Genomic DNA, 10,693 nt, shown 5'->3' with positions numbered 1-10,693 from the left:
ACGCATCCCCACCTGTAAAGAACAAATCTTTATCTGTTTCAGGAGAGCAATGTCTAGAGGTCACAGTCAGGAGGGCAGCTGGCTGGCCTTGGGGCTGGCTGCCAAGGAAATCGGTGCGGCCTCCAAAGTAACTCTGGGTCAGGTGGGTAGGGACAGAGTTAGGAAAGAAGGAAAGGGGGCTGTTAAGGGGAATTTGAAAACAGGGAATCCAGGGATCCAGCGCTGGGGTACCTCTGAAAAGATGAGTGGCGTAAGAGACCGATAATTCAATTGTCAGATACTTAACCACCCCCCGCTCTTTTTTTTTTTTTTTCAAATTTGGGGATTTTGCAATCATGTTAAACCTTTGGTACATATAATAAATGTCTTCTTAGAAGGAGGATGCCTGCTTGATCAGGTTAAACCAGAATGTTTTTTTAAAAATTTTATTTTATTTATTTTACTTTTGGCTGCATTGGGTCTTCATTGCTGCGTGTGGGCTTCCTCTAGTTGTGGTGAGTGGGGGTTACTCTTTGTTACGGTGTGCAGGCTTCTCATTGCGGTGGCTTTTCTTGTTGTGGAGCACGGGCTGTAGGCGTGTGGGCTTCTATAGTTGTGGCGCAAGGGCTCAGGGTTTGTGGCGCGCAGGCTCTAGAGCGCAGGCTCAGTAGCTGTGGCGCATGAGCTTAGTTGCTCCATGGCATGTGGGATCATCCTGGACCAGGGCTCGAACCCGTGTCCGCTGTATTGGCAGGCGGATTCTTAACCACTGTGCCACCAGGGAAGCCTCAGAATGATTTTTAAATGGGAGTTCATTACTTAGCTTATTGGAGGAAGCTCCTACACGTAGTTGCTTCAAAATGCTAAGAAGAATACAAACGTGGTTATTTCAAAGAGCACATACCAAGAAATTGCGACCCTAGGGCCCCCAGTTTAGTGGGTTAGACGTGGGCCATTGCTGCTCCTAAGATTTAGAAACGGTTGCCAGGGTTGTCCTTTTTTTTAATGCGCTCTCTCCCCCTGGTGGTAGTAAAACCCAACCGCACCTCTATTCAAGGAATTTTCCTTTGTCATTTCTCAGTTGACTACTCAGTTGACTACTGTATCTCAGAGATGAGATACAATTTAGGACGGGTTTCAGGTACTCAGTAGGCCAATTAACTTTAGTCTACCCCATGCTGTGTAACTGAATGAACACACAAGTCCATCCTCACTACTTGGGGAAAAAAAAGCTCATCTTATTTCTGAAAGCAAATCTTGACAAACACTAATATTGGGTCTTTTGAAAAAGGCAGGTGACCTCAGTGACTATTTTGATGATTTATATAACATTTCAAAGAATTTTTACCAGCTTGTGCTGTCTTTGTCTATCTTACCTGGTGAAATGCTCTCTTTTACTTGTCCGCATTCTATGTATCTTGGAGGCCTAATTCAAATCCCACCTTCTTTTCTGGACAGATTTTTCCAGATTACACTGATATATTCCTTCCCTACAGACCCATGACATTTATCAAATACATTACTGTTTTATGGCCCCATCGTACTGATACTACCTAATTATTTCAGCACACACCTCTTGATCGCCTAGCAAAGTTGGAAAACTGTTCAGGGCAGGGAGAATATCTTAACCTCTCAGATTTCTTTCAGTATCTGTCGTGTTGGGCACATAGTATATGTCTTATATAGTAATGATTATCCTCATTAAAATACAGAGCTTTTAAAAATATCAGCTTCATGCTTTTAAAACTTTAATTTTGTTGTTGTTGTTTGTTTGTTTTTGTTTTGGCCACGCCATGGGGCTTGCAGGATCTTAGTTCCTCGACCACGTTTTGAACCCACGCCCTCAGCAGTGAAAGCGTGGAGTCCTAACCACTGGACCAGCAGGGAATTCCCCAAATTTAATGTTTAGGAGCCTCTAGTTAAAAAAACATTAAAAATCTCTTTCATATCTAGAAGTGTCACAATCAGTTTATGACATGAAAGGAAATTTCGTCCCTTTCTGGATGAACGTAGTGCACTGCTGCACAGCCTGCAGCCTCTTTCTTTCTGTTCTATAAAACTACTATAAAACGGCATGCAACTAAGTAATCTTTGCACAGTTTTTTTTAACAGAGTGCTTTAAAATCATTTTTATTGATTATTAAACAAGTGTGTCAGGTCAATATTATGTTTAGCATATGGGAAAACTTCGCTTGGTCTAACTTGTCTAAGCCAGTTTAGAGGCAGGAAACAACTGTTCTGGTGCAATCCTGCATACACACACACACACACACACACACACACACACACACACTAAATCACCCCCAAACAAACAACCAGCACTACCATTTTCTCTAGCAGTGGAAACTAGAAATGTAAATCTAGAAATGTAAAAAAATAATGAATAAAAATCTTTCGGAGTTTTTGAAAAAACTTTGTTATTAAGGTAGCAATTTAGTGCCATTTTTTCACTATTAAAACATGGAAAGTGTAATTTTTAAATTTTCACCTCAAATTTTGGCTAAATCAAACTTTAGGCTCATATCTTAACCAAGGCTCCCCCTCCCCAGAATTGTTGTAGTGGACTATTTGTGTTTTCGGTGGCCAAATGGTTGGGGAAATGAGGAGGAGGCCACTGAAAACAGAAAGGAATTGAAACCTGTTTTCTAGAAAAGATCTGATACACAATTTATAAAGCTGACTACTTGGTTTCCAGCCCATGACACTGAATATTTCCCCTGTCTCGCTGGTTGTTATTCCTCCATCTCCCTTCCTCTGATTCCTCCTCTTCTCCCTGCTACTAATAATGTTCAGGTGTCCCAGAGTTCAGGCTTTGTCCTCTTCTCTATCATTCACTCCTTCAGCCAGCCTCGTGTTTTAAAAAACCATTTGAAGGCTCCCCAAATCATATCTCTACTGTAAACATTTCATTAAAACTGCAGCCTCATTTATCTGACTGCCAGCTCTACATCTCCACTTGGATGTCCGGTAGGCATCCCAAACTTAACATGTCCAAAACCAAACTCCTGATCTTTCCCCTCAAAATCTCTTCCACACAAATTTCTCCAGCTAAGTTAATAGCAGCTCCAGCTCTATAATAGCTCAGGCCAAATATCTTGGAGTCATCCTTAACTCCTTTTCTCTCACTATACACCCACCCAATTCATGAGGAAATCTGTTGGCTCTATTTTCAAAATATGTCCAGAATATGACCATGTCCCAATACCTCCATTCCTACTACTCTGGCCTGAATCACTACCACCTCTTACCTGGGTTACTATAGTAGCTTCCTAATTGGTCTTCTTGCTTTTCTCTTTGCCCCACCCTTTTCAGTCTCTTTTAACAGAGCGGCTAGAATAGTCCTTAAACCATAAGTAAGATTATGCCACAGATTAAACCTCTGCAAAGGCTACCCATCATTCCATTCCAGCCACACTAGTTTCTACCTGTTCTATTAACACATCAGTCACATTCCTACCTTAGGGGGTCTCTGTACAGTTGTTCACTCTGCCTGCAATGCTCTTTTCCCAAATAAACCCACAGCTAACTCTCCTGTATTCAAGTTTTGGTTTAAACGTCACCTTCTCGATGAGGACTTCCTTAACAATCCTATTTAAATACTGCTGTCATGACCTCATCTGTCATACTTATCCCTCAGCAATCCAGACCCTCCTTATCTTGGTCTTTTTCTCTTTTCCAGATTTCTTATCCTTTTCTAATACATGTACTAACTTCTAAAAATCTATGTTTAGTGTCTGTTTCTTCCCTCTCCCCCAGTGTAATCTCCATGTGGTTAAGATTCATCAACATATCCCAAGTACCTAGAACAGTGCTTGGCACACAATAGACATTCAATGAATACTTGGTGAATTAAAGAATAAAAAATAGACTCCACCTTGCTATTAAGTTCTCTTATTTACATTGCAGAATTGTCCCATAGGTTCCATTTTGAGTTTTTTCAGTATTTTTTCATTCTTGAAAGAAAAGAGGTCTATTTAAGTCTAACATTTGCTTAAAAACAAAGGAAGGAGATCCTCCTTGGATCGCCACATTACACACTGTCGTGTGGTTGAGTATGTCCTCTCCAATCTTTAAGTGGGAGAGCTCCTGTTGTAAATATGCATGACTAGGTCCATAATCCAACATCCTGAGAGTTTCTTTTTTGTGTTTGGTGAAATATCTGTACGAGGGTCAGCTTCCTAACTTTTTATTTGGTCCAGCTCCCATTCCACATAGATTGTGTGACTGTATTCCGTGTCTTTCCTATTGCAATTTCCTCCTAGGTGGGGAAATACCACATCACCTGCGGGCTTATGTTTGGTGTGGGCGTGCTTACCCTGAGGATTTCCAACTGCTGTGGCTTTCAAAGGCCTTTTAAATGTGGCCTTCAGTTGGACTGCTCCCCTAAAGTCTTGTGACCTTATTCTTTCTGCCACCCCACCCCCCTTTGGCTACATCACGTGGCTTGCAGGATCCCAGTTCACCGACCAGGGATTGAACCCAGGGCCATGGCAGTGAAAGTGCCAAGTCCTAAATACTGGACCTCCAGGGAACTCCCTTTCTGCCACTCTTTATTCCACCGAATTAGAGGTTGATAGTTGGATTCTACCAAGATCTCCTTTATTTACTTACCATACCACCATTCTGGTTTTTGTTTTTGTTTTTGTTTTTGGAAGAGAAGTTGAATGTCACCTCTGGCGTTATTTTTCTTCAGTCTGGTCTCGTTCAACACCCAGAATTTTTTTTTTAAGTTTGGAGCATTTGGATCCTATCTACTTATTGATGCAGATTTTTCCCTTGTTTTTTAGTTCCTTTGGCCTTTTCAGTTGTAGTTTGGCAGCAGCCTGTTATAAACTGGTGCCTGGAAGTCCAAGAGTATATAATTCAATAATTACCTGTAAGATGTGTACAAAAGTGTTCAATCTCTTTTGCACTTGGAAATAAGCTCCCTAAATGATTTCAGGTTGTAGCTAGATTTGGGGACTGCTAGAATAGATCATCAGTGAGGCTTATATTTAGGATTGAAAAACTTTGTGCTGACTACAAATGTACCTGAGAGCTTTAAGCAGTACGCTCAATTTGTCACCACTTAGCTGCTTTTTCTTCTGGGAGTTCCTTTTTGTTTTCAAAACCAAAAGGCATTACCCCAAATAGCAAGATACTGCAGACATCAAATTATCATCACTGCTTGAGATGTGTGTGGACAAAGAATGTTGCCTGCCATTTCAGTAAACAAAGACTCTTACCTGCCATTCTGGTGTTTTTTGAATAGATAAATGATGAAATCCCATAATTAAGATCCAGGGAAATTATGGCACTAGACAGTGAATCCTAGAAAGAATGGTTCCCCTTGAAACATTGGGAAATTATAAGGCAAAAAGTCTAATTTGAAACAACTGTTTTTGTTTTGTTTTGTGTTTTAGAGGATTTTATTTTCAAAGGAAAGTACAAGTGAAAGCAATCTTTTTTAAAATTAAATTTATTTATTTATATATTTTTTTCATATATGGCTGTGTCAGATGTTAGTTGCGGTGCTCAGGCTTCTCTCTAGTTGAGGCACGCAGGCTCAGTAGTGCATGGGTTCTGTAGTTGTGGCACGCAGGCTTAGTTGCCCTGTGGCCTGTGGGATCTTAGTTCCCCGACCAGGGATTGAACCCGCGTCTCCTGCATTGGAAGGCGGATTCTTTACCACTGGGCCACCAGGGAAGTCCCAAAAACAATCTTGAAGAGTCAGCAGCAGTTAGTTCTGCACTGCCAGGTAAGGATCTGGAAGTAGCACATGGGGTCATATAAATGTGTACATATCTTTGTATGCATGGGGACGATTATTATTATTTATTTATTTATTTATTTTTGGCCCACAACACGGCATGTGGGATCTTAGTTTCCTGACCAGGGATCAAATCAGTGCCCTCTAGTGCCCTCTGCAGTGGGAGCACGGAGTCTTAACCACTGGACTGCCAGGGAAGTCCCTGAAACACCTGTTGACAGAAAAAAACCTGCACAACCTAAAAGTTGAGAATTATGTTTTATTTGGCCTACTTACTGAGGTCTATAGCCCAGGATAGTAGCCTCTCAGATAACTCTGAGGAACTGTTCCAAAGAGGTAAGAGAGTTGCCAGGATATGTAAGAGTTTTTGCTGGGAAAAAAAAAATTTAGTTGAACATCAAAAGATTATTGCTGGGCTTCCCTGGTGGCACAGTGGTTAAGAACCTGCCTGCCAATGCAGGGGACACAGGTTTGAGCCCTGGTCTGGGAAGATCCCACATGCCGCGGAGCACCTAAGCCCATGAGTCATGACTACTGAGCCTGCGTGCCACAACTACTGAGCCTGTGCGCCACAACTACTGAAGCCTGCGTGCCTAGAGCCCATGCTCCACAACAAGAGAAGCCACTACAATGAGAAGGCTGTGCACCACAACAAAGAGTAGCCTCCACTTACTGCAACTAGAGAAAGCCCGTGTGCAGCAACGAAGACCCAATGCAGCCAAAAATAAATAAATAAATACATTTAAAAAAAAAGATTATTGCTAATTACAAAAAACAGACATCTCAAGTTAATGATTTTAGTGCTTTTCTATGTATGGGAAGATACAAGAGTCTCTGCTCATTGAAATTATACCCATGACATACATCTTAGCTACCTAGGGCCAGTACCCTGCTTTTCTCCATCCTGAATTACCCTCAGGGCACACCATGGGAGTGGGGGGTGGGCAGCTACAGTGGCTGATGGCTTGGTGGCAGCAACCTGTTTTTTTCCATCCTGAATTCCCATCAGGGTGTACCATCAGGGACAGCTGCAGTGGCTGATAACTTTATGGCTGCAACATCCTTTGTTTACTGAAATGGCAGAAAGAATATTTGAAGAACTAATGACCAAACAACTTTCTTAATCTGATGAAAAATCTAAATCAACACATTCAAAAATCTCAGCAAACTCCTAGAAGGTAAAGTCAAAGAAATCCAAACCTAGGCAATCATCATCAAACTGTCAAAAGTTAAAAACAAAAAGAGGCTCTTAAAAACAGTAAGGGATACTCAATTTGGTTAACAGATGACTTCTCCACAGAAATCTTGAAGTGCAGAGGGACAGCATATTTCAAAGTGCTGAAAGAAAGAGACTATCACCCAAAAGTTTTATATCCGGTAAAACTATACTTCAAATGAAAGAGAAATTAAGGCATTCTCAGATAAACAAAAACTGAGAGAACTGTCACTAGCAGAACTGTCTTACAAGAAATACTTCATCAGGGACTTCCCTGGTGGCGCAGTGGTTAAGAATCCACCTGCCAATGCAGGGGACACGAGTTCGAGCCCTGGTCCGGGAAGATCCCACATGCCACCGAGCAACTAAGCCTGTGTGCCATAATTACTGAGCTTGCGCTCTACAGGCCGCGAGCCACAACTGCTGAGCCCATGTGCCACAACTACTGAAGCCTGTGCACCTAGAGCCTGTGCTCCACAACAAGAGAAGCCACCGCAATGAGAAGCCCATTCACTGCAATGAAGAGTAGCCCCCACTTGCCGCAACTAGAGAAAAGCCTGCGCACAGCAACGAAGACCCAACGCAGCCAATAAATAAATAAATATATAATTTTTTTAAAAAGAAATACTTCATCAGGCTGAGATGAAATGACACTAGACAGGAACTCAAGTCCACATAAATTAATGAAGAGCACAGGTAAGGTTAAATACATAGGTAAGTATAAAAAATATGTAAATATATTTTTGTTTGTCACTCTTCTATTCTCCCAATTTTAAAAGACAACTGTGGGAGTTCCCTGGTGGTCTAGTGCTTAGGATTCTGTACTTTCATTGCTGTGGCCTGGGTTCAATCCCTGGTTGGGGAACTGATATCCTGCAAGCCATGCAGTGTGACCAAAAAAGAAAAAGACAAATGCATAAAGTAATAGTTATAAAACGGTACTGATGGGCTTTTAATATATAAAGATGGAATTTATATGACAGTAATAATACAAGGGAGGGGGAGGGAACACAGCTAAACTGGAGCAAATATTTTATTATTTAAATTAAGTTGGTATTAATCTGAATTAGATTATTTTACATTAAGATGTCAGTTATAATCTCCAGAGCACCACTAAGAAAATAACTCAAAAAATATGTAGTAAAACAACAAAGGGAATTAACATGGCACACTATAAAGTACCTATTTTAACACAAAAGAAGGCAATAATGAAGGAATAGAGGAATAAAAAAGACATGAAGCATTTAGAAAACAAATGGAAAAATGACAGAAGGAAATCCTACTTTATCAGTAAAGACAATAAACATGAATGGATTAAAAAGTCCAATCAAGGGAATTCCCTGGTGGTCCAGTGGTTAGGACTCTGCTTTCACTGCCGAGGGCCCAGGTTCAATCCCTAGTAGGGGAACTAAGATCCCCTAAGCCACATGGTATGGCCAAAACAAACAAACAAACAAAAAAACATGATCCAACTGTATGCTGTCTGCAAACAATACACTTTATTTCCTTCCTCCCCCAAGCAATACACTTTAGGTTCAAAGTTGGAAGTACATAAATATTTATCAAGAAAATAATACATTGCTAGTAGTGTGCTAGGATTGTTATATACAAAGGGAAATAGCACACTGTTCCTATTTTTAAGTTCCATCAAGTGGGAACAACTAAGATGTTTAGAAATAATTCCATGGCCGTGTGAGTAGTGTTATAATAGAAGCATTTGCAGAGTTCTCTGTGACCACAGAAGAAGAAAGATCAGACTCTGTCTGAAGGAAAATAGAAGGCTTCCCTGTGGGTCTGTGTTAAAGTTGAGCATTTAAAGATGTTTACCTGATAGAGGAGGAAGTAGAGGACTTCCAGTCGTGCAGAAGAAATATCATAAGTAAAAGCATGATAACATGCTTAAAATGGCGTACTCAGCAATGAAAAGCTCTGTAGGGCTACAGAGTAGGGTCCATAAGAGTAAAGATGGGAGAGCTGAAGGGAGATTACATGAGAAATATAAGGTAGGCTACATCATGAGGGGTCTTAGGTGATCAGGAAGCCAGTTTCTGCTGAGTGTGTAGAGATAAGATTGAAGGGTTAAGAATCTAGAAGTAAGGAGACCAGTGAAGCCATGAAAGATACAGATATGAGAACTAAAATAGTACTTAGTTTTTACTGAAGGAGAAATAGAAGGAAAAAAAGGGAAGATTTAACAGATCCCTTCCTTCCTTCTACATGTATTTCTTGAGCACCCACTAATGGACATGTATAGTGCTCAGTGAATATACAGAGCTAGGTGGACGATTACACATGGTCAGAGAAGAGAAGAGAAGAGTCAAAGATGATTCCTAGTATTTCTAGCTTGGGCAATTATGGACAGTGAGGGTATCCACACTTTCAAAATCAAGGTTAAAGAATTAGAGGAAATCTTCCAAGAATTCAACTTATGTATCAATATGTCAAACTCAAGACCTTTTATAATTGATGACCAAAGTGATAAGCTAAGGGTGGTGGGAAGAGATGGCAGTTTTGTTTTCCAAATATTAAAACAAATTTAAAATTCTGGCAAAAAACACACAGTATTAGTTTACCCTCAACCATTTTTAAGTGTGCAGTATCATAGTGTTAACTATATTCATACTGTTGTATAACAGATCTGTAGAATGTTTTAATCTTGCAAAATTAAAACCCTGTACCCATCAAACAACTGCTCCTCATTTCCCTTTACTTGCAGCCCCTGGCAACTACCATTCTACTTTCTATTTCCAGAAATTTGACTGTTTTAGATATCTCATATAAGTGGAATTATGCAGTATTTTTTCTTTTACAACTGGCTTATTTCACTCAGCAAAATGTTCTCAGGGTTCTTCCATGTTGAAGCATGTAACAGGATTTCCTCCTTTTTTAAGGCTGAATAATATTACATTGTATGTATATTTTCAACATCCATTCATCTGTCAGTGGACATTTGGGCTACTTCCACTTCTTGGCTATTGTAAATATACTGCAATGACCTCTTTGAAATCCTGCTTTCAACTCTTTGGCTATAAACCAAGAAGTGGGATTACTGGATCATATGGTAATTCTAAGTTTTTGAGGAACTTCCATACTGTTTTTCATAATGGCTACACCATCTTACATTTCCACCAACAGTATGCAAGTGTTCCGGTTTCTCCATATCCTCATCAACATGTGTTATTTGCTTTTTTTTTTTTTTAATTTTGGCCATCCTAATGAGTATGAGATGATACCTTGTAACTTTGATTTGCATTTCGCAGTTGATCAATGATGTTGAGCATTTTTTCAGGTGCTTCTTGGCCATTTGTGTAGGAAGAAATGACTATTCAAGTCCTTTGACCATTTTTTAATTGGGTTGCTTGTTGTTGTTGAGTTGTAGGAGTTCTTTATACATTCTGGATATTAACCCCTTATTAGATATATAATTTGCAATTATTTTCCCCATTCTACAGGTTTCCTTTTCACTTTGTTGATTGTTTCCTTTTATTTGCAGAAAAAATTTTAAGTTCGATAGATTCCCATTTGTCTACTTTTCTTGCCTGTACTTTTAGTATTATAGTCAAGATGTCATTGTCACATTTGATGTCATGAAACGCTTCCTGTATGTTTTCTTCTAGGAATTTTATAGTTTTAGGTCTTATGTTTAGATCTTTAACTCATTTGAGTTACTTTTTGTATATAGTGTAAGGTAAGGGTCCATTTTCATTATTTCACATATGGATATACAGTTTTCCCAGCATCATTTATTG

At 39.8% G+C, this 10,693-nt stretch overlaps 1 long non-coding RNA gene across 1 annotated transcript in view; it reads left to right on the top strand.

Moving 5' to 3' along the window:
* LOC141279374 (uncharacterized) overlaps nucleotides 1-10,693 on the top strand; it is a 34,133-nt gene that overhangs the window by 11,443 nt on the left and 11,997 nt on the right. The gene's annotated exons all lie outside the window — the stretch shown is intronic.

The sequence above is a fragment of the Tursiops truncatus genome, chromosome 8 (genome assembly GCF_011762595.2).
Source record: "Tursiops truncatus isolate mTurTru1 chromosome 8, mTurTru1.mat.Y, whole genome shotgun sequence".
In the NCBI taxonomy this organism is placed as follows: domain Eukaryota; kingdom Metazoa; phylum Chordata; class Mammalia; order Artiodactyla; family Delphinidae; genus Tursiops; species Tursiops truncatus.
The sequence above is the reverse complement of the archived record's forward strand: the minus strand, read 5'-3'. Positions and strand labels throughout refer to the sequence as shown.